The sequence below is a fragment of the Anoplopoma fimbria genome, chromosome 14, assembly GCF_027596085.1.
Source record: "Anoplopoma fimbria isolate UVic2021 breed Golden Eagle Sablefish chromosome 14, Afim_UVic_2022, whole genome shotgun sequence".
Classification (NCBI taxonomy): Eukaryota; Metazoa; Chordata; class Actinopteri; order Perciformes; family Anoplopomatidae; genus Anoplopoma; species Anoplopoma fimbria.
This window is the reverse complement of record NC_072462.1, coordinates 17,411,680-17,436,920: the sequence shown is the minus strand read 5'-3', so window position 1 is coordinate 17,436,920 and position 25,241 is coordinate 17,411,680. Positions and strand designations below refer to the sequence as shown.

Below are 25,241 nucleotides of genomic sequence, written 5' to 3'. Positions count from 1 at the left end.
AGCAGTGTGGTGGTCCCTCTGCTGCTTTTGTTCTGGTTTGCTGTAAGTTATGTTCTTGGTTTAACCTGTTTAAAATCTCAGTTACTCTGCAGCAGTGGACTCACAGTTACAGTAGCGTCATGTGATGTCTGCTTCTCCTGCCACTGCCTCGTGTGCGTGTGCGTGTGCGTGTGTGTGTGTGTGTGTGTGTGTGTGTGTGTGTGTGTGTTCACTGGTGCCCAGTGCCTATCAGCGAAACAGGAGTCTGCTTACCGGTTCTCAGATTCAAGCATACAGCAGCACATTTAGAGTCTCATCTGGCAAGGAAATGTAGCACTAATCCAATTGGCTGGAGCTTTAGTAAAAGCCTTCCTAATTGGCCAATATGGCAGCTGGCTGCCAAGGTTCCAGTAAGCACAACAGGGAGATGGGGAGAGTCCCAGTGGTGCTGTGGTGCAGGAGAGACTGAACAAAGGGCAGATAGCAGAGAGCGTGCTACTGTTTTGAATATTCCCTCCACATGGCAGTATAAAGGAAGGACCCATCTGTATCCTGCCGACTCTGATCCATCCAGCTGACCGTATCTCATTTTCAGCTGTGTTGTTTTACAAACGCATGCAAATACACACATGCAAACACACACTACCCCCACAATCCATCTGGAAGAAGAATGACTTTCACCACACAAACATGTTGGATAAAATATTTCTTCCCAACTGGCTCAGGAACAACGTCATCAACACAGGAATATTGACTGTCTATGTGTCAGTGTGTGTGGCTTGTTTTGGGAGGGGGGGTTGGGGTATAACAAGAGGAAGAGTGATTATTTGCAGTGAAAAAAATTGCTGCTACGTACCAACATCCACTGCAGCCGTTCCTGTTTCCTTTCACCTCAGTGTGGAATCCAGGAATAGCTCAGAGTGACAGAGACAAGAGATGAGGGAGAGAGAGAGGGAGAGAGAGAGAGAGAGAGAGAGGGAGAGCAACAAAGAGGGAGAGGCGAGAGAGAGTGTGAGCGATGGCCATGTAAGGTTTCCTGCACCACAGCTTGCACCACCCCACACAAACACTGAACCTGAAATGAACTGCTCAGGGTTTGGTTTCTCAAGTCGCTGTTAACTTGGGGGACTTGTAATAATAGTGAGTTCCTCCTGAGGAATTTCTTGTTTTGTTTGCATTCTTTTTTTATTTATCTACTCTATGTGATGAATTAATTTCCAATTAGGCCTATGAAGTTTCCCAATAAAAAGTAAACCCTTTTACAAAGTTAGTGCTTAACTAGGTACAACTTAGTTCTTCTCAATATAAAAATTATATTTTCTTTTTTATGCACACACACACGAGTGTGATTATGCATTCCTGTGGGGAATTAACACAATCTTATGTGGATTGATATCATCGTAATGAAATTGATCATTTGAATGTAGCTGTTGCACACACGTATCAAAAACCTCAGAACTCATTTGGCGTAATATGAAAGGCCAATTGTGAAATTAATGGAGAAGCAGAGCTGATAGAAATTTGTTTGACCTATAAGACATTTTACTTTGAGATTGAGAAAAATATCTAATAAATAAATATGAATAGTTCTTTAATTAGCAAAGCCAGTGAAAAAAACCCAAATGACATTCAGTGTGAGTGTGTTTACCATCTTTGCTTTGCACAATGAATTAAAAATCAAATATTGACATGTTTTATCACGAGGGAAAACGCTCCAGATGGCATTGTAAACCACTTAATGTGGGTTTACGCAGTATCTCTCTCCGACAAAGGGAGATGAAGAACACATTTAATCATACTGACCCTGAAGGTGAAATAATGTGAACAATATCTCAAGGAACAACACTCATCTTTTTCATTTTTGCTTTTCAGTGCAAATTCTAAAACTATAAAACTAAAGAATTTCACAAGTCAGAGAGCATATACACAAGATAAACCAGGTCAGTTTACATTATCAGTTTGCTTGATTATTTGAGCATCACATCAAGTGAAGGAAATATTTCACGTGCTGATGTGGTGAAAGATTTACCAAGAGAGAGGTTGGTGTGACAGACATGTTGGAGAGGAGAGATAAGAATGTGTCTTTTATGGCACGGTTGGTTTGTTAAACAGTAGTTAGCAGTACGACAACAGATATTTCTGCTCTAACTGTGTCATTTCAACATGTTTTCATTACAACATCTTTAACATTATTGACGAGACAGTTGATTGACGGTTAACATAGGGCAAGGTGTAGATGGGTTTAAGAAGTGCCACAGTGGAGGTGATGAATTGATTTATTATGAATTCATCGATCTCAGTTTTGCTTTCCAACGCCACTTTGTACTTGTCTTACATCGGAGAAACTGTCAAACTAAACCCGAAATAGAAAGTCAAGCAGACCGGAGACTGGCCACTGGAGCCTTTAATGAAATAAAGAAGACAGAAGTTAGTTGAGGATGTAAAAGGAGGGAATCAGTTGTATTCAGTTACAGTTACACATTGACCCATTGTTTCTGGTTACTGTGAATACCTAGAGTGGTAATATCTTGACATGGATAATAAGCCGACTTACACAACAACCCAAATGTATTTGATAGAGGTATAGATAGTTGAAGAAATGTCTTGTTTGACATGTTGCAGTGACATTTCTTAATTATGTAATGTTGTTTTCACTTTGATTAATTCATGTCCAGTTCATAGTTCTTGAATACATGGACTCTGACGTGTTGGGTGAAAAGGTGCACACAGATTATGGATTGGGTCTTAAATACAAACCCTGTTACTTGTGTTGTGTGACATGAAAGCTGCTTCCTCTATTGCTCCCATTTTTGTTGTTGTTGTCATGTTCTTTTAAAAAAAAAAAAAAAAAAAAAAAAAAGAAGAATCAACCTTTGCATTATTTTCTCTCTGAGACCTGTGTTGTGGTGTGCACAATCAAAACTCATTAAAAAAAAAAAAACAAGACTAGGCTGTTTACATGCCAAGATTACGTATTACGTCCCCCTCCGTGTTGTACGATAACCTTGACATATTTCTCCCATTATTATTATAACATTCAGCATAAGCATTACATTGGCTTCAATAAAATGATGAAATGCCTGTTCACACATCTCCACTGAAGGAGTGAATGATCGGGTGCAGAGAATGTCTTCAGTTTGACAGTTTGCTATGGGAGGCCCATCTGCTCTGTCACTCAGCTACTCTGACTCACTGAGCGTCACCTCGCCGCTCTGCTCACACGCACACATGCTGACAGCAACATGTAACGCTTATAGTATACACATGTTGATAATCCATTTGCATGGACCCCATCCGAACTCTGAGCTCTCCCCCTGACACACACACACACACACGCACACACGCACACGCACACACATCCTTCCCCTATCCCCCTCCTCCAATGTCCCAGCTCTGCTTACTGCATCAAAAAGAGCTGAGATCAGGGAAACCATAGCTTGCCCCGATGTAGACTTCCTGGAAGATCGGGCTATTTATTAAAACCAAGCAGACCGTGTTTGGACCGTGTCTGGAGGGGTTTCAGCTCCAATCACAGTATGGTTTAACAAATTTGGTTGAACCAAACCAGTGTCAAGGTGCAGTAGCGCAAGGCAGTCACTTCCATTTGCTCCAACAAGTGGTTGAAGACTTATGGTTGTACTGGGATGTTTTTGAGCCTCCTTGCTGGAGCAGCCGTGGCGGTTTTTCGAATTTTCCGTCTCTCTGTTTGTACCTACGTATGTACCATACAGGTGAATTCGACATCTTGGGAACTAAAACAGATTTTAGGTGATCAAATGTCACTGTGACCTCACAAACCATGTTTTGGGCCATAACTCAATAATTTATTTGCTAATAATGACAATTTCAGACAAATGTTTCATAGGATAAAAAAAATAAATTAAGTGGTGTCATTTTGGACAGACATGGTTGTAAACTGCAACTTGACTGGTTGGTGGAGACCTACAACCGTGATACAGTAATTATAGTTTACAAATATAATAGTATTTTATATGATAAGTTGTGCATGCTGGTAATTTATTCCGATGTTATTTATTTTAAAAAAGCATTGAGGATTCATTTATCAGGAAAATCTCATCACCGTGCTTTAACCAATCACCAGCTTATGAAAGGGTGTTTGTCGATCACAGTGGGACATGTTTTGTTAATGAGCTTCATCTCACACTGTTGAGTCTCTCCATTCATTTTTTAAAAATTAATATATTAGACAGAGCAGATGAAAGGTTGTTTGCTACCCATTTTTTATAACTAATAAAAAAAATACTGCCAGCACTTGTTGTAAGTTTGTAGTGTCTGTTTGTTGTAGTTGTTAGTGCCCTGAAAAACATAATCCAGCTCAATCTGCCTTAATCGTTATTTGACAACAAACATAGGTGGATCGACTTATTTTCTAATACAAAGAAGTACTTGTCTCCATGATGTAGATATAAAGTAGCCACTCTAGCACCATATCTTACAGTTCTATTCACACTCAGCCAGTTTTTAAACCTCTCCATTAAGAACTGCAGTCAACCATGTCTCCATTAGACCAATCTAAAGCGTGCATTTGTGCTGCTTTGAAAGGAACACACAAGAAAAGTCTTGGGACCAATTTCGAGTCCTTCACTACACTTTGAGAACACAGGCACAAGATTGAAATAAGAGATAAAAAATATATATATATTTGAATTGCATCTCTGGAGACATGAGGAAAAAAGAATACTCAATGACGTGTGTGCTTATGCGTGCCTGCAGGCACTATTTTCCCTCCACTACATAACCCAGTGACCAGTGTTAGCAGATTAATTGCTGCTTTCATGTTAAGCCGTGGCGTATCACCCCGTAATTGGTAATGGAGATTATCAGTGAGATGCTGTGTGTGCGCACAGGGGTGTGTGAGATTTTCTATCTGATTAGTAGATACGTTTATCTAATAAAGTAGGATTTATGGGATTCTTGTCTCTCCTCTGCACACACACACACACACACACCAGCCCACACTGACACACGTACCAGCGGAGGAAGAGGATCACATAGAGTGCATGTCTGCAGAGCTGCATGTTGATGACAAAATGATATTACATATTACAATGCCACTACTGTAAACTCAGACCTCTACATGACTTCTTTTTCAAGGTCTAAAGCTTAAATGTATCATCGTTGTTAGTGCTGAGATGATTTGTTGTTGATTAGACAATTGACATAAAGTTAGTTTTGTTAGCTAGTAGTAGTCAACATGTTTTATAAAATAAAAACTCCAAAGATACTTTTTTTTAAAGTTTTTGGCTCCGACAACAGTAGCTACAGGATAGTACTCTTTTCAGATTTTAAGCCAAAATGATTAATTATTAATCACACTGATAGAGTATAAGATACAGCGTTTAACCTGGCCAATGCTTTCTAATTTCATCACTTCAGTATACTCTACCTGATAAGTCCATGACACTTTCCCTGCACATCATCAACAACAACAACAACAACAACAACATAAACAGTTTTTATCCTTAAAAATGGTAAGATGTGTGTGTATGTATATATATATATATATATATATATAGTATGTACAGCATCAGTGACAGTAAACTGATTTAAATGATGCTACTAAGTGTATACATGTATGTGCTACTTCATGGACACACAAAACGAGAATCAAAGATATTAATGTACAGTAATCACACATACTTGTGTCATATGCCTCAGAGCTACTGAGGTGTATCCACCCGTGTTTGTTGTGCTTGGGGATGATGGGGATAAAAAGGATGCAACAGAGCAACAGACACACACACACACACTCACACATGCCTGTGAGCAGACACGTAGCAGGAAGCCTCACCATATTTCTCCTGAGATGCTTTGGAGCCACATCATCGTCTCACTCCAGCACACACGATTGTCAGCCTGACTTGCGTATGCGCAGCCACCACTCAGGTGTGTGTGTGTGTGTGTGTGTGTGCGTGCGTGTGTAAGGAAGGACTGGAGAGCAAGAGATTTGTATATGTGTAGAAATAGTTGGGTTTTTGCTTTTGTGCATCCCCTTGTTTTTGCTTAGATTTATTAGCCATTTGTGAAATATTGAAAAAAAAACTTTTACACTCACAAACTACCTTTTTTGTGGACTCACCTAAATGAAACACTATTTGTCATCAAATTGTGATGCTAATGTATTTCAGTACATATAGTTTTTACAAATGTGGTTTCTCACATTTCTGTGTAACAACTTTCCACGATGCCTCGGTGGATGCGTCTTACACACTTTGCACTCAGCTGTGGGTTTCATGTGTAGGTGGGGAGAGTAAGAGCCACATGAATACACTAAATACATAAATAATGGAATAATTATGCAGATGATATTGAGAAAAAGGAGCTTTGTAAATAAGTAGTGTTGTTTTTTTTTTAGAACTCTGTAAACTGCACTCTTCAACAACTTTGTTCTGTGCGATGTACCTGGTATTGGAATAAAGAAATGTTGTGCTTTTCAACTGCAGCTCATTAGAAAATTATCTGACACAGCTCTCCAAACAGTCTCTCTTTCCTTCCCCAACAAAGAAAAACAGATAGAAACCAGACACTCTCCAACACGATGCATGATGCACTCTTGATTGGAAACTGACTCGACTGTCGGGTGTAGCTTTGATTGGTGAGCACTCATAAAGAGGTCCATTTCAGAGTTGAGCTATAGCAAACAAACATCAGACTCTGCACCCTCAGACTTGCAGCGACACTAATGACTTGCAGTACTTCCTCTAGCTTTCAGCCTGAGCAAGTGTGGGCATGACAATCGTTATTATCATGTGGGCATCTTCCTTTACAGATGACTCACTGACTTAGAAACACGACTGCTCAAAAAAGACTCAACAGTGTCTCCCAGAAACACCCCCTTCTGTTCCCAATCTCAACAGACCCAGTCACATTACACCGATATCGTGTCAGGATCTTTCTAGCATGAGATCCCCTTGCAGGAAGTTGAGCTTTCTGAAAGTAAAGGCCCAGTCCCCTCTGTTAGCTGTTCTGCTAAGAGGACCAAACTGTGCCGTTTGCTCATAAGTGATAAAAAGAGGTCTGATATGTCGCTGGGGGACTTTAGTTATCAGTAAATAAAAATTGAGACCTAAAAAAACGGCCGGTGTGGAGCTGCTAAACAGGGGGGGATGTGATTTGCTGCTGCAGTTTGAATGGCATAGATAACAATGCAAAGACCATGATTCATGACTCGTGCAATCTAAAGAAAGACGAATATGTCTTGCATTGCTTCATAAAAGACTGCAATCTGCCGACGTGCAGTCTCTCTCTTTGTTATCAAGTAATCTGAACCTCTGGAAACTTGTTCCAAAGCAGATAAATTATCTTCCCATGTGGTTTCCTGTGAGTACTTGTATCCGAGGAAAGAGGCCATGTTCTTGTTAAGAATGATGTAATAATATACTGCGATATTTTGTGACTTGTAACATGGAATATTTGATCAAACCATGCCTCTAATGAATGCTGAGACTTGCTGTCTGCAACTGTACCAGCTGCTGGTGAGTCCATATGTGATTATGCATGTTGTGTAGCTTAGCTGTTATTTGCATTTTCTGAGAATCGTAAAACTATTCTGTTGTACTGTGGAGTACTTTGCTCGATATAATATTTAGTTGGGGATGTTGGCTCTCCATGGTCCTGAAGCTCTCTGTGTTGTTAAGAACTTAAGCTTTGTTTATACTCGAACTTGTCGCCGTACCATGAGCCTCTGCAGACGGCACGCAAGCTCCGAGTATGTAGGTAGCCGTTTATACTCTATGCGCTGAATTATTCTCCGAAACGCTAGAGGGCGTACACACAAAAAGAACTCTAAATAATCAAAAAGACAAAGAGTGTAATTCATAGATATGCCCATAGACTCTAGGTGTAACCGACAGTAACTAACCATAAAATAACATCCACAATGCCGAGCAGGGATTGTAATTACCTTTGAACTCATATTCTCATATTCACTGGCGACTTCTTTCTTTACAGGGCTTGCACAAAGGCAATAAAGTTAGGTATTACATGCAATATTACGAAACAAAAGTTGAATATCCTGTAAAGAATTTGATTTGGCTAGCAAAATATATACTACATTTTTTTTTTTTTTTTTTTTTTAAGAAAACCTGTTTTTAACGCATTTAAAAGCAAATTGGCCTTCTTTGTATAATCCATAGATTGTGTGTGATGTAAATAGTGCTTTTATCAGTACATTCTTTGATTGCATGCGCCTCACGGCAGCGTCACTATGTTGATCATAAGCTAAGCTTTAGTGTTGATTTTCTTTGTTTCAATTGCTTTTCTACCAGTTGACCAATATCAGAAAAACATCTGTACCTCAAATCTTTTATTCCTGAACAGTTGCTGTTCATTGGCTGGTACATGGACCGGTTGGGTGTTCTGTCATGTTTGTCCACAGTGTTCTGTAAACATGATTTGGTTGTTTGTCTCTGCTGTCATGTCAGGCTTATTGTCCAAATGGCTCAGACCTTAATCCAGCAGGTTTCCATGCTACTCAGGAATACTTTTGCGTGGTATGTTATGCCACTGCACAGCTGGGTTTTAGATCCCATTCTCCTGGCTTTTGTTAGTTTAAATATTTAACTGACAATACTAATAGTCATTTATTGGAACACTTTGTTTAAAAAAAAACTTCACAATGAAATAGGTAAATGGTAAAACATTTTTGTTTTTTTAGAATTGTTACTTGGGATGAAAGATGGGCATTTCACTTTTATCTGCATCCACTTGAATAAAGTGTTATGTGCTATGATTTAATGTAAATGATTGGAGCATCACAAGGCCCACAATTTATGCAATGATTTGTGTTACAGGAAAGCAAGAGGAAGGGAGAAAGAAACTGTGAGTGGGTTTGCATAATTACCAAACATGCCCTTGAGGACATGTCTGTTCCAGGATGCCAAAAAACAAGACGCGTTACTGCTAACTGGCATTGACCGACCCAAAAAACTGGCAAACTTTAGAGGCGAATTATATTCCAAATCAGATTTCTAAACGAAATTAAAGGTGCATGAAAATGAGATCAGCTGAGAAACATTGAATTAGCAGGCGCATCATGCAGTGTTCATGCAGTTTTAGCAAGGAGATATTTACAACAGCCTATTTATAAGGAGAAGTATCTTGATTTGGTGATGTTAATCAGCGTTAGGGAATTAAGGTTAAGCAATTTTCTTTTTGGAAAAATTTACAGTCCAGCACAACGTGGTCATTAGAGGGCAAGGGAAAGAGAAAGTAGGACTCAGTGTTGGCAGGCACACGGGGAACAGAGGCTGTTTGGATGTAGCCGAGGGGAGCGGAGCAAAGCTCACCTGTTTGGTAACGTTACAGTATTTGGGGTCTGATCATGATGGAATATTAATATGTGGCTTCACACCAGTGTTTTATTAATATGCATCCTGCGTCCAGCCCTGAACTTAGACAGAATGTCAAAAGGAGGGGGCGATTCAAAAGGGAGAAAATCTATCTTTATCTTTTTTTTTTTTAGAATGTTGATCAAAGCGAGATAATATAGTTGCATCTATACTTTCATCTCTGCATCTATTCATGAGAATTCGATCACTGCGACAGATTTGATGCATCAATGTATGTGTTAGTTTCTAAAACAACATAGCTAGATAAGCAGTAGTTCTACACAACCTATACAAACTAATACCACTGTTACTATGCATCAGTGCTAAATAGAAAGTCCCTGTTGACCTTTCTCATGAGGCGGTAACAATAACCAGCCTGATGTGTAATGTAAGCCTCATTTCAAACCATGAAGTCGTTCCAGCACTGAATGAACAGGGCTGTTATCACAGAGGACAGAATTACATTTTCTCACTCTGTGTAGTGGCAGTCAGAATATAGACTTCATCTGTGGATTATGTGTTGGCTGTACTCTAATCTGTGTCTATTTGCTAAATTGTTTCCGCACACATAAATGCACACACACAGGTCTGTAAGCACTGTGTATGTCAGATGGTGAGTTAAGGAGGGTGTGTTGGATTTCCAAGCAAGTTGTTTGTTAGAGAGCAAAGTCCCAGTAAAGATGGAATATTTTAGGATTGCTAAACTCTTGTTCAGTCATAAAATGTCTTTATAGTTTTAAGGCATTTTGGACTTTAAGCCTTTTGGTAAGTGGATTCAAAACAATGCACAGTAATGTTTTCTGTCAAAAACATACAGCTGCTTGCTAAATAGAGGTTGCTTTGATTCAACTAGTATGGAGGTGTGGAAATAAAAGGAAATAAATACACATGTTTTGTACTGTTGGTGTTCAGCTCAAAAGTTTCAGGGCTGTTGTGCAGTAGAGTTATACAGAATTTTCATGGACACTCTTTCATAACAATATATTTCATTGCTAGACAAAGATTTTTATTGTCCCAGTAGCTGAAAAAAGCTTCTGTGTTAGTTTGGTGTTTTTGCAAACTGCCTTCTAGTCAGTTAAACAATGGACTACTGAGCAGTGTTTCCAGTATTTCAAATGGATTAAAAGACTATTGACTATGAACACTGTTCCAAAAATGCCATCAATAAAAAGTATCAAATACTGTACGGTTTATAGCAACATTTGTTTCCATTAACAACTATAAATCTGACTGGAATTACGAGTTTTTGAATTGTGTATATTTCTGTAAATACGGAGAATGTAATTGCAAGTAAGTCTTCAGTTTAAATTCACAGAAACCTTAAAGCTTTTAAGGTTAGTCCGCTCACAGCAAACACACAATCACAATAACAGTTTTTTCAATTTTCCATTAAAGCATAAAAACGCATAGAAGGCTTACAGAGCTACACAGCGCTTCCCTCAGTGACCCTGGGAAGTTATTTACTTTCAAAGATCTACTGTAGCAACACTGTAGTGCAGTGTTTCCTCAACTAAAGGCCTCCACATGACCAGGGTAATGTAATGTTTTATGTTCATTAGGAGGGACTCTCTCTAGGCTCTCAGTTTAAAAGATTGCAGAGCACCAATGCACCATTAGGTTATTCAACCCATACGTTTTCATCCTCTTCCCTACCATAAAACATATCAACGCCCAGTGCCACCCTTGGCGCCCATCACATGTACACTCCAGTTCACAAACGCATGACGTTGTTCTTTTACACAAACACAAATACAGCAGGTTGTTTAGATGCAAAGGCGTGTAAACCATGGAGGATTGCTGCAGTGCATTACATATGCTGTAGTGAGCTCAAGCTATTTCTGTTGCCCCTAGTCAGCCAGCCAAGAATCAGCCCTGCCCATTTCAGACCAACCCTGAAGGTTAATCCATTTGAGGCCTTGAGTTCTTAATCATTTTAATCCATGGACACATTTTAAGTAGCTCTATCCAGGCATATGAATGTATGAATTCATAGTGGAGATTGGCTAATCTACACATAGTTAACAAGAAAGATTATGAAATAGCGGAAACGTGGCAAGTAAAAGGAACAGAGAGATGAAGGTCAGCATCATTATAAGCAAGAGATTGACCTTCACCAAGAACTTATTTGCATAATACTCACTTTTTCACATTATTGCTAACCATTGCCAAGAAAATGACATGTGAAAATTTGAGTTAATGAGAAAAATGCACAGGTGGGTGTTCCCCAAGTGTGAGAGCGCTCCCATATTAATTTGTCATCTAGATGTATGTCTCTGGCCAACACACATACAGCCAGTGCAGAGTGTACAGTAGCCTGATGAATAGTCTGCAAAATAGTTAGTATGCTTACAGCGGTCTTCATCAATAAAGATTTTAATTACTGCTCAGAATTGCTGACCCACGCACATCATATGGTTTATGGGTTACTCTTATAGCTGCTGTGTTACTGGGGGAACAGTAAAAAAAACCCAACTGAAACACAGCAGACCAAATGGAATATTTGGTGCATGGGATTTCATTTCATAGATTAAAAACTGTGAGAGAGAAACTTTGATAATGCTTCACAGTGTCGTTGTAATTTAGAGTCCATCTAAAAATAGTTTAAACCTTGAAAATAATACAATATGGTTGGTTTTGTCCAGTTATGTAAACAAATAATCTTTAATCCTCAGATCACCGTAGCTGCATGAACGCATGAACGAAAAAGAGAAGCAGCAGTTGAGCAGATACAGAAGGTAAGAAGAAGATAAATTTAAAGGAAAAGTTTAAAGTTGGTATTACGCTCACATTTAGCTAAGCTGTTTCAAGGTGCACCACATAGCTATGATATATAATAGGCCGGGTCCACAGGCTGAGATAGAGGTAGCATGGATTTGATGAGTAGGAATGGGACAAAGTGTGGACAGAAATAGAAAAGGTGCTGAACATGCAAAGACAATTTGAGTGGAGATAATGTATAAATAATAAGAATGAATGAAGATGGAAAGAGGAGATCCTAGGGAAAGTTGTAGGAAATGAAATGGTGTGCAGAGCAGTGTGTGACCAAACACCACGGACAAAATAATTTAGTTATTTGACATCAATATTGCTGTAAATTAGTCTTAAATTAACCAAATTAAAATGACATTAAATGAGGGTTCTGGAGGCCCAGTAAATTACCAGAAAAGTGAGAACGCAATATCAAATTAACCAGTGACTGATTTTGTGCCACCGATAATAATACAATATAGTAACTCAAGTCCATTCATTCTTCTTATTCCTACAAGGTTATCAGTCCATTATCACCGGTTCAAGATGCATCACATTGCTTAACTGCTGGATAATTAAGTGCTGTATTATGAATAGATTAACTGGCAATGTAGTACACATTCTGTTTTGTTCATCCATTTAGTGGGGATGTTTTTAAAAATGTGTATTTGAGAAAAGAGAGTCGGTGAAAGGGAGGAAGAGAGTAGGGTTAATTGAAAGAGTGGAGCTGGAGAGCAGAACGTGAGAGAGGCTATAGTGTATGTGATGAAGTCGAGGCTTTGTTTATTAGCATAGGAATGAGGGGATGAGGCTGCAAACAGAGGAACTAGGAGAGACAGGAAAGAGGAGATCGATGGATACATAGATGGTAGATGGATGGATAAACTAATACACAGAGTGGATGTGCACAGAGATGCCTCTCAGCCAAGGTGAGGAGAGAGACTGACTTCTGCTTCACACTGATAGCACAGACTGAATCAATGTGAGCCCCCTCTCTCTCCTCCCGCTCCCTCTCTCTGTGGGAATTCTCTGACCCAGTTAGCTCCTCCGCCAGGCAGCAGCAGAGTTATTTTTACATATTAACAGGAGACAATACTTTGTCCTCTACCCGTCCTCCCATCGTCGGTATGCTTCCTTCTGCTCCTCTCCTCCACCATCTTAGCTCCCATCCTTGTTTTTCCCGCACCATCCCGTGCCTTTTCCCTCCTCTTTTCTGTATTTGTTTCTATTTTCTCCGATGCTCTGTCCTCATTTAGTGACGTAAAGATTCACCAAGTCTCTGCTTTGTTCGGTGGTATTCTGGTATCTCGATGGCAATATGACAACAATAACTTGAGCGAAATGGAAGACAATTGTGCACATAAACAAAAGTCATAAATAAATAAAATTATGACTTTTAGCTATTAGCCTATATTTAAATTTTTGAGCCAAATTTGTAATTATACTCTTGGGACTTGACTTTATTTGGTGTTATTATATATGCTTTGTGTAGCGATTCACTATACAAAGCATCGTAGCACAACTGGAATTTACATTTTGATACAAATACACATGCATTATGATATCTCATTATAATATACAACCACAGAGTGTTTCAGTGTGTCCGTCCGGTCTAAGTTATGCAGATGATGTTCACTTCACAATACTCCTAGAGAAAATGATCCAATCTGTTTAATCAGTGCAAAGTGGCAAATTGTGTAAATTAAGTTTATTGTGAAAAAAGATTTGTATAATTTAGATCATTAAAACCAATAGACAACACAGCTTCACTCTCCTCTCCTCTCCTCTCCTCTCCTCTCCAGAGAGTAAAGGGACAGAGAGTGGTTGCAGGTGTAGATAGGTCATCTATTCGCCTCCTAATGATGATGGATGGCAGCACTGCGGAGAGCGAGAGCAGAGAGAAAAGTGGGGCGATGCAGGGAGATAAAGAAATAGCAGAGTAAGAGAAGACTGTGTTTATATTTGTCTGCTGGCGGGCAGATGGTGGGAGTTTTAGTGATATGTTGATCCTCAAGTGTTTATATCATTCTTGTCATCTACAGTACCTGATCTCACACACACACACACACACACACACACACACACACACACACACACACACACACACACACACACACCTGTGTGGTGTACTTGCAAAGTGACAGCTGGTGAGTGTCTTGAGAAGCACGCTTCTGAAGACACACATGCACCTTGAGCATGCATTTTCTCACCAACTCCGCTGACTTGTGAGAGCTTCACAAACAGTGCTGTACTCTGTTCCTGTATTTTAGTGTCATATTGAATTTTTCTTAAAAACAATCATCTCCCTGAACAGATGTTTGTTTGGTTAACAGCCAATCACTACATAAAAGTACATAAAAGGATTAATCACACATTTTATTTTTGTTAATACTGTTTTTGATAAGGTCCTCATCAAAAGTAGAATACATATTAGATACTATGAGGAGTAGGGCTACATCGAAATTATTTTAATATTGTCTTTAAAGTTTAGAAATAAGATTTAAAAAAAAAAAGCTCATCAAGCCCAAGGTGAAGTCTTCAAATGCTTGTTTTGTCCGACCAACATTCTAAATATTTTCATAAACATATAAAGCACTAATCCTTACATTTAAGAAGCTAATACCTAAGGGTAGATATCAAAACACAATACTTTTTGTACCTCATTGTGAACCTCAACATAGTCAAGTATTGAAAGCTGGTTGCAAATTTTGGTGAATTTAGTTATCTTGTTTGCTTGTTCTATGATCAGATAGTTCCTGATGATTAAAAAAAACACCAGTTTTTATTTAAATAAAGTTATTGTACATTTCTACATTTGAGAAGTTATTAAAAAATGGAGTAGAGTCCATACTCTGGTCCCACAATAGAAGACAGGTTTTTCGCTCATTAGACATGGTGTCAGTACTGAATGGGAAGACGCGTGTTGGGTCACGAGCAATCGCATCCGCCACACTGCAGTTACTCTCTCGCCTCTCTTAGCGCGTCTCACCTCCCTACTATCTGACAGCTTCCCGTCTCAGACGTCTAGTAGGAGTGTGAATCTTAGGTTGGCATATAGGAAGTGTTAAGACCCCGTTGGGTGGGGTTACCACAAACCCCACACACACATACTGTACACACACACATGCACAGACAAAGTATTAAAGTCTCAACCTTCCCAAAGTACAGACAAGGAGGCAGGCAGTAGCTATGGCAACCCAGGGAGAAGGGAAATGATTGGGCAAGGCTTGAATTTGTTAAGTGCTACTGTATGAAGCCTAGGGCGAGACTTAGTCACTCTTTCTCATTTGGTGCGTACGTGCGTGCGTGTGTGTGTGTGTGTGTGTGTATGTGTTGCTACAAGAGTGGGTGAGAGAAACACGAGGAGTTAAACCTCCTCTTCCTCACTCCCCTTCACGTCCGTCTATTTCATGTTCTGTTTGAGAGCTGCGTCCGCTGTCAGGCGGTTAAATGATGGATCTGGGTGAGCTTTACTCACTGCAGCATGGTCCATAAACCCGGAAAAAGACTGTGGATGGCTTTCATTGGTTGCATTTGCTTGTGTGGCTAATTGAATGAAATCAAATGCAGTGGGGAGATACAGAGCAGCGGCAGAGTAGCTGTGACATCAAAAAGACCATATGAGCTCAATGTTACACTGAAAGGAAGACATATCCTCCCCGTTTTGACTAGATATTGAGTCTGTGACATTGAGAGTTTTATTACACTCTTGTGTTCTTTCTAACTATATCAGATAAGAGCTTTGTTCTGTTATTTGTACTTATTTTCCCATTAGTTTCATTTCCACTAATACAAAACAACAGCTATCATTAAAACTTGTAAATATAATGAAGAGATATTTCTCTGTATCACACAGCATGCTCTCAGCCATGAATTAGTTATTCCTGTAACATCAGAACATGATGGTGTTCTATTTTCTTTCCCTGGTGTGTCAGCGCTTGTTCGCGGTTCCATCCAAGATGTCTAAATCAGGCCTTCTACGCTGCATCGGTGTCAAAGGCGCTTTGCACTGTCTACAGGCTCCTATGTGTTTGTATGCGCTTGTGTTCTGCTGCAGAATGGGTTAGTGTTAAATGGCCACTGAATGTAGACTCATTTGTGATTTTAGGGACCCACGCCTAGATAAACAAGTGTTCCTACAAACCAGCACCAGTTGCTGTAACATAGAGGGGGTCTGTATTGATGTTTGAAACAGAGGTGTCTTTGTAGATGTCAGATCACAACTAATGACTGGAGCTCGCTTTCTGTGTGCGCGTGTATGTGTGTGTGTGTGTGTAAACTTTGCAGATTTTCTGCATGGATTTATGAATGGGTGTGTTTTAGTTCAGAACAGTGTGTGGTAGTTTTTGCGTTAGAGCCCTGGCTCAGTGTCTCGCCAGCTTTGCTTGAATAAACAGAGTAGCTCTACCAGAGCTGATATGGCCGTGCATGAACATTCAGGATCATTTTAGCTGGTCACTAGATCATTTCTTCCACAAGGGAAAGGCTATTTGATTTATCCGAGCACTTGCTTCTCGGAATGAAAAAATGCAGTCAGCTGCAAATTACACTTCAGTGGCTGCATCTGTATAAGCTTAAAGTGTTTTTAGAGTTGAGTGTAAAGGAGTTCTCACACACGAATGAAGAACAACAGGTTGAACCTGGAGGTTCCCTGTAGACTCTCGCTCTGTCTCCACTTCCCTTCTCATCTGCCACCCACATTCCTTCTCTGAACCTTTTTCAACGTGCATTAGGTGTGTATCGGCATCTTCGTTTCTCACCCTATATCATCCTATTTCCCTGCTGCATTCTGTTCTTCGTTGCAGCTCTGGAAGAGATGCAAACATATTTTTTATCAATATTGTACGCACAAGGTCTTTCTGTCTTCATACCTTCCTCCCACCAGCACCAGCACTCCATTCAGCCGCAAACCCATCTCACCCTTTCACCCTCTAGTTGTTTCCTGATTGGAATTCCAAAGCCAAGGCTAAGTCAGTGAAGATCTCTGGGCAAGCCTGCCTCATATTGTGTATATATAGAAACCAATTCCAGGGCTTCCTCCACTGTGTCTGTGTCTGTGTCTGTGTCTGTGTCTGTGTCTGTGTGTGTGTGCATTTATGGGAAGGCTTTGTTCCTCTAAGGCAAGTGGTTCTCTATGTACTGCAATCTTTCTGTGCAGTATTGTGGGTGTAGGCCTGTTTATGACTTATATCTGTGACTTTTTCTAAATGTCTGGTTACTTGCACCTTGGGCTGGGAAATGCACAGACTCTAACTCGCATACAAACTCTCCACGCACTGAGTCTTTTTAAACAAATTATAAATCGGAGGCGTGTATGCAAGAGCATCCCTGTAATGAAAGTGATTTATGACGGAGATTATCTGGATTAGGATTATATGTAATATTTTCAAATTGAGAACGAGGTTAGGCATACTCTCTCACATCATAATTACTATTAGGGCGTATGAATATTAAAACAGGATTGTCTTTTCAATTTTATTTCACAAATTGAATCCCAAAACTAATTTAGAATTAAACGGAGTGGTCTATTATACTTTTATGAAAGCACTCTGGTGTTTCACAGTGAGATCAAGTAATGTGCTTCCCATGACACGTCAATCTCACTCAGGCTCAAAGCAAAAGAAACTCAACGACCACATTTTCACTGACTGCAATATTAATAAAATAATCTGATTTAAGATTTTGGTTAAGAGATTGCTAGAAAAGCAACATTTTGTGATTAGCTTCATTATAATAATAATAAGGCCTGGAGCTTTACCAAACATAATGCAGTGAAGGTTAAAGACAAAAAAAGTAAATCAAGTTATCGTATTATAAAATAACAACAGATAAACAACACACTGTACTGAGTTAGCACAGGGAACCTGAGAAATTGATGACTTTGTAGTGGTACGACTTTAAAGACTCAATGACTTACTTTTGTGTTTGTGTTTCTCATCTATAATGTATTCGGCCAGTTCTGAACCAAAGAAACCAGAGAAATGTTCATTAGTTTCTTGGAAATAAGTCATTCGGTATGCAAAAAGCATACAAAAATACTAATTGACTAAATTATTCCTTGTAGACTAAAACCAAAATGACTGATTAATTAACTAATCACTAAAAGCGGGCAGCCCTAATGTACTGTATATGTACACTTTAAATGTCCATCATTGTAGAGCTGACAGTCGCAGCGACGTTACAGTGTGGATCCTAACATCCACCTTGTTTTGTGTTCACCCTTCATTAAGTTTATTATTAGTGCCTGTAGTCCAGTACTACCGGCTAATGGCTACATCACCACACATTACACCGTGGGGGCTCAAACTGATTAAACAGCCCCCTTTAATCAGGAACTCTGAGTGTTTCAGCAGAGGCGTGAAAGGTATTGTGGAGGCACCTGCGCTCACGAGAACACAAAGCTCTGACAATGGGAAGGTTGAAATGTCGTTAAAATATATCCCATGAATTCAGGGGCTGTTGGTGAGTGTTCCTATCTCATTCATGCGTGAGGAAATGAACAGCTTAAATGTGGGGTTGACTCATAGAACTGGTGAGTACTTTGCTTTATTTAAGGAGGTAGATAGAGAGTGCTCTGCCCTGCCTCTGAATCCTCAACAAGCCCGGGGGGGGTTTCATGCAGCATGTGGACCAGAATCCACATATCTTAGTAGACCGACAGACGACCACACAGACCACTTAATGTGTATGTTTATCGTGGCATGTGTAGTTGTGTAAATTTCCTTGTTGTTGTGTACTTCTCTATGTTCACACGTGCGTTTTCAGTTACTTTTCTCTCAAAATGCAATCAGGGACACCGGCAATCTGTCACTAACAAGCTCAATGTCAGGTTGTGTTTTATGAACTGAGTCAGGTTCTTTTACCAGCTACTGCAGCATAAAGTAACGTCTTTGTTTATGCTCCATTGCACCACTGCGTCTCGGTTTGACACCTAGCTTCTTATTTCTCACTAGCAGTAATGGGTTCCAAATGAGATGTGAAGGATCGGCAAGTTAGATAATGCTGTCGGCTGAAGGTTTATTTTCCTTTACTCGTGAGCACTCTATTGAGAACACGTGTCAGTCACCGGAGACCATTATCTGACAGTACGTCTCCATTAACCCCCCTCCCTCTAGTGCTCTGCCACAGGAGGAAGAAATACAAATCTGTGATATGAGGATTTTTATAGTCTTCTTTTTTAAACTGATCACCACACCTGTTAGAGGTCGATAAGGTATTATTAAAACTAACTACCATGGTGCTGACTCCTCAAACCGCAAAGGTTTTCTAGCTCAACAGGTAGATTGATTGTCTGTGTGCAAGGGTGTGTGTGTACTTGTAAGTTTTATTTGTGTGTGTGTGTGTGTGTTAGAGTCTTGTGAATAGAATAGGAACCAGTTTGTCTTGAAGGACAACTGCATTACATCAACCAACACCCACCTCAGTTATGTTCTATTATCTAAGGTGTGACTGCTTTGCCAAACAACACTAATACCACAGAACTGTTCTGCCTTGATCTTCTTGGCAGTTGGACTGTGTCTCATATTTGTAGGAGGGTGAATCCACCGTCTGTTTGTTGTATCAGGTTTGTCAGGATGATCACTGTCAGACTTCGCTACACAGGGAGCATTATGTAGTGTCGGTATTATTTATAGTAATATATTCATTGTAATGCACTTTATATGGATACGAATTATTGCTGTTTCAGACATTTCTTTACTCCATCCATAAATAATGAGTAAAGCAGATAGTTTGATATTTCCCAGTAGTCCCGCCGTCAGGATTGTTCTTATTGATTTACAATAGAGGCAAATTAAATACAACAAGATGATTTAATTACACAAGCTTGTTTATCCTTTTATGGTGCCTAAAGATGTTTTAGCTATAACAAGAAAGAAGACAATAAAAAAAACTTAATTATACTAATGTTTAGAAAGTAAAATGTGAAAAATGATACCACAGTGATTAACAGCGCAGGCAGTTCTTAAGAGTCACTGTAGCTTTGTTTCACAGTGAAGTCTCAAATGACGATGAGAATGGTAGTTAGGAGGATGGTAGGAGGTTTAATTGAAAATAAAAGTTGCTGAAACCAATCAGGGCTCTACAGAATGTGTTGCCATTGGCATCCATTTTGAGAAATTGGCAACCAATCCTTCGCCCTTTGGTTGCCACTTTTTAACATATAAAAAATACGGAGCGTAAACAGCAAAACGTGCACCCCAAAATAAATACATTTTTGATATTTCTTGCAGAAGTGATATTTCTAAGACGGAACCAGACAATGCTGCATGTGACTAAATGCTGCACATGTGTTCACTCATGTACGCACAGGCATCTATTTTTAGAAACGGTGAAGCAAATTAGCTTGTTTGACTATGAGGTTAAAAGTTTGACTAACACGGCAATGAACCCAATGAACCTGAACAAGACACAAAGAGGAAATTTCATACTGCAAAACATTTTAATTATTAATCTGATGTATAACTTCGTAGTATCTTAATTACTCAAAACATAAGGTGACTTAAAATGGCAGCTATATTTTCAGTTTCAACAACTACAGACTGATGTCTGCTGCCAACCTGGCAACCACTTTTAAAAGTTAGTGTTGAGCCCTGCCAATTGAATATTTAACTGTTTTTCTGTCTGTTTCTAGTCCATGCAAAGTAGTTTGGTAGACACAGGTACTTATTACAGTATGTCACATTTAATTTAAAGTAAGCAACTTTCCCATGCCATGCTGGGCATTTAAAAGAAGAATGGGTGAGCAGTGCTTTAGACCAGCTTTGGATAGTCAAACATGTCCTTCAGGAATAAACTACAGCATTCTCTGAAAATCTGTTATACAGTGCTGTTTGTTTCAGGCAAGGAAAGCAAATGTGGAAATGGAATTGATGTTGCATGCATATATTTATGTAGCGGCACATATGCAAATGAGAAAGGGATGGCCCACTTTCTCTGCAGGGACAGGGTCTCAATTTTCTGTTCAGTGACTGATTACACACTTCACCATTAGTTTAGTTCAGTTTCTGTCTCTTCTTATAATCTCTTCTTTTACTCTCCTCTTTAACTTTTTAAATATTATTCTGGGTTTCCTAGACCCTGTCCCCTCTAGCCTCACTAGTTCTCCACTGGCCTTTCTGGTGTTGTTTTTAGGAAGAAGAGGTAAACGTACTATCAACATAAGGGTCTGCTATGTACACAAGTGAATCAATCATACTTCAAGGCAAAATAATTACTCTTATTGCACAGAGATTAAATATGCACTTGCCTAATGGAGGTTTTAGTATTTCAACCTCTCATCTTTAAGTGTCTGTTCAGCTCTCTCTTCACCCTTTTCGTGCCTTAGATGGATAGCAGTGAAGCAGCTCTCTTTTCTTATGTTTGTGTGAGTGTGCAAGGAAATGCATGATACTTACTTTACTATTCAGGTTGTTTTCATTTACTGATGGCAGGTGACGTGGTATAAAGTAATACGTAAGAAATTATTTTAATCCAGAGCACGATCTGTGTGGTTTTGTTGCCTAAACAGGTTCTGCACTGCAGGGACTTACTCAGGCACACTGATCACTTATGATGCTGCACATTCGTACAACGCATGAACAATTAAAAATAGTTTTTTTTGTAAGATATCTTAAAAGCCGTTGTATGAGGATACATTTTGTTATTTTAGGAAACAAATAAATCCTTAGTTGCACCTCAGTTTTTTTTTACTCCAACTGTGATGTCAGCTGGTGAGAGTTTCACTGATGTCAAGCTGAACATGATCCTTAAGTGCTGTCGCACTGATGTTAACTGACCTTTGAACTTTTGTCTTCTCAGGTACCAAACCCTGCCTGCTCTGACACCGTGACTCCACACAGACACACTGGCTGACAGACACTGAAATAGAAGTTGGCAGATAAACAGATTGGAGGAAAGAGGGAGGTGAGTGAAAAGAATAAACAAATCTTACTTATTTATCTGTCTGTATATCTCTGTATACTTCTGGGCTGCTGCAGGATGGTTGACTGGAACACAACACATATTTAGGACTCTAATTTTGGTAAACACAACATTTCTATCCCTCTCTATATATATCATGCCCTCCTACTATGTGACAGTATGAGGTCTATACCCATCAATGCACACTCTCTTCCTTTCCCATCTGTGTATCTGAATAAACAAAAGCCCCGCATTCATCTTGTGGTCTGGACCTCAGTATTTTAGTTGAACACTGAGGTTTCCTTTACGGTAGACACATTTTTGCATCACAGCTGGTCAGGAGCTGTGGTCCAAGTGGTTGCGGAGTTCACTCGCTGCTTTGGTAAAATGCCTACTTATGCATGTTAAGTAGCTTTTATGCAATTTACCCAGCGGCCTTCCCCACTATCATCTCAGTGGGAGTGTTTTGGGGTCTGCGTGTGTGTGTGTGTGTGTGTGTTTATGTGTAAATAATTGATTGCTGTAGAGGTTTTAGTGGATCGCTGGTGAGACTGAACCAGGCTGAAAAAAAGCCGCTCCCGGGCCCTGCTACTCGATGTGCATAACATTTCTACGACAACGTCTGCTGTTCCTCAGTGGGCTCTCTGTGTTGTCTGGGGTGACCCGGTGGAATCAAGGCAATTTAGTTTGCATTAGTGCAGCTGAAAGGAGAGGACAATGAATCACAGAAAACACTTGAAGGCAATCATTTGAAGATATTATATTATGACTATACAATTTAAAATACCACACAATAGCTTCATTTTATTAATTGAAGCTGTGACTGGCATAAAGTTTTAAACCAAATTATTAATTGATTAAACTAAAAAGAATAATCAATATATTTATTGATACTGACACTCTTTTGTAGCTTTAGCCCTATTTGTATTTTTGTAACAAATTCAAGTTAATAAGCCAGGCAATGTTTCCTGGTTACTTCTCATACTGTATACATTACTGTGTTTTTTGTTTTTTTTACTTTCACGTAGATGCACACACCCCCTTCTTTCCATCTCCCCCCTTGTTGTCACACTTTTCTCATCTGCTGTTTCCTCCACTCTCATTTGTTTTTCAGTTTTCTCTGCTTATTTTTTTTTTTATCTTACTTGGCCTTCTATCGCTAAATGTCTTTATTTCTCCAGGTCTCCTTCCTGCTTCCTCTTCCCGTGTGTCATCCCTTCTGTCTTTCTTGCCCCTTAGCCGCAGTGTCCTTGAGAAAGCAGTGACTTTGCCGGTGAGCGCAGCAAAGCGCCTTACACTCTCTCTCTCTCACTCGCTCTATCTCTCTCTCGCTCTCTCTCTCTCCCTTGCTCACACACTCTTTCACTGACGCTCACTCAATCCCCATGAATATAGACACACCCACACACACACACACACACACACACACACACACACACACACACACACACACACACACACACACACACACACACTTACGTGTGGTAGGTTCATGGCAACACTGTCAAGCAGAACCAGCCCTTACAAGTCTCTTTCCTTTAGTCCCCATAAATAATTCATGACCAGTAACATTGGCTGTACTTTATGCAAATATTGACAAACCTATTGCAGAGAAAAATACAGACAGGCGTTTCCTGTGTTGTGCACAATCTTTTTCCCACTTACTCTTTTCAGAAACGGTGTAAAATCATCAACAAACTGCTGATAAAAGTTAAATAGACTCAAAGTCATGGCACAATGGACCGTTCCTCAAATCAGCTGTTCAGAAGGAAGTGGAAGGGAGTTATTAATTAATTAAAGAGTTTTTCTTTATTAATGCTGGTGGCTGCTTGTAAGTCAGACCCCAACAATGATGCTGAGTAACATAAAACATGACACGGTGTCCAGTAAAAAGACGAACAATAATTCCATGCTTCTATCAAATTCTCGTCGGTTGGTTAGATGATGAGACATTTCAGAAAACTGGATTTGATGCAGAAGTTCAATTACTCTTCCTCAATGTTTGTTACAGAATCGGGACAAATTGCCCTCAGGTGATACCGCAGTTAGTCTGCCAGCATGGAAACACAATCCCTTTTGTGCCCTCCTCCTCATTAAAGGTGCCCTCCACTAATCTAAGATCATGACAGGCCATTGTCACAGTTTTCCGTAGCTTTTGAAATATAGATGGAGTCTGATTGTCTGGTTGTAAGATGAGATGTTATAGTCTGTTGATGCTGTTTGTTCTCATTGGTCTCTGTTTTCCATTAGAGTTCATAGAGTGCGTATTGGGTCACAGCTTTTTCCTGACGTCTTGTGTTTTTTCTGTTGGAGATCAAGTATCTTGTGGTGACCTAGCTGCAGTGCTAGGGTTTATATGGGAGAAGTGTTTTGTAACTGCATCTAGAAGGTTTAAATGACAGATGTCAGATTTAAGGTGTATTAATCCTTGCAATCATTTCCATTTTTACCTTTTTATTTTATTTATAGTTTTAGCTACCAATTACATTACATCTACATTAAAACAATTGTGCAGTAAAAATATATTAGTGCCACCATGTTCTCTCTCTCTCTCTCTCTCTCTCTCTCTCTCTGTCTCTCTCTGTCTCTGTGTGTGTCTCTCTCACTCTTCCATATGTTTGTCCCACGTTCATCTGAAAATGCTACCGTAGCCATGGCGACCAATCCCAAAGGGAAAAGTTGATGCTGAATCTCTTTCTCACTCTCATTTTCCTCCTTTGTCTCATGCCATCTTATGCACACACACATACATTTACAGATACACTAGCATGCCAGAATCTGAAAGCAGAGGAGACGCAGTTTGTGAGTCACATGTTTGTTTTGGTTCTTTTGGGTTCGAGTTCAATTGAGCACGGATGTAAAATAAGTAGGGTTGGAGATCAGTAATAAATATATTTTAAGGTATAATATATAGGTAATATAATGTAGGTTATATATATATATATATATATATATATATATATATATATATATATATATATATATATATATATATATATTAACCCAGTACCAAGTATCAAAACTTCTCTAGTCAAATTATACCTGCATTTGACCTTTTTGTACCCAACATCTAGAAACAAAAATTGTAGTAGTTCTTTGATTAAATGTAACGTCTGATTCTGTAAAAAACATTCAAAAGCTTGCCTGTGCAACACGCTAGTGGTGATAAAAATGGATGTAGCTGAACGCTACCAATCACATGATGGGTGTCGAATGAAGTGGAAAAAAAGGTATCAAATGAAGTACTCTATTGGTGTATGTATC

At 39.4% G+C, this 25,241-nt stretch overlaps 1 protein-coding gene across 6 annotated transcripts in view; it reads left to right on the top strand.

Annotated features, from left to right (window-relative positions):
* The window catches only part of strbp (spermatid perinuclear RNA binding protein), a 74,214-nt gene that overhangs the window by 4,520 nt on the left and 44,453 nt on the right, over nt 1-25,241 (top strand). For 3 of the 6 annotated variants that reach the window (XM_054612041.1, XM_054612036.1, XM_054612035.1), the window contains exons 2-3: nt 12,002-12,064; nt 21,876-21,980. The gene's annotated coding sequence lies outside the window, so the exon portion shown is untranslated. The remainder of the gene's footprint in view (nt 1-12,001; nt 12,065-21,875; nt 21,981-25,241) is intronic. The other 3 variants (XM_054612038.1, XM_054612040.1, XM_054612037.1) reach the window with 1 other exon arrangement.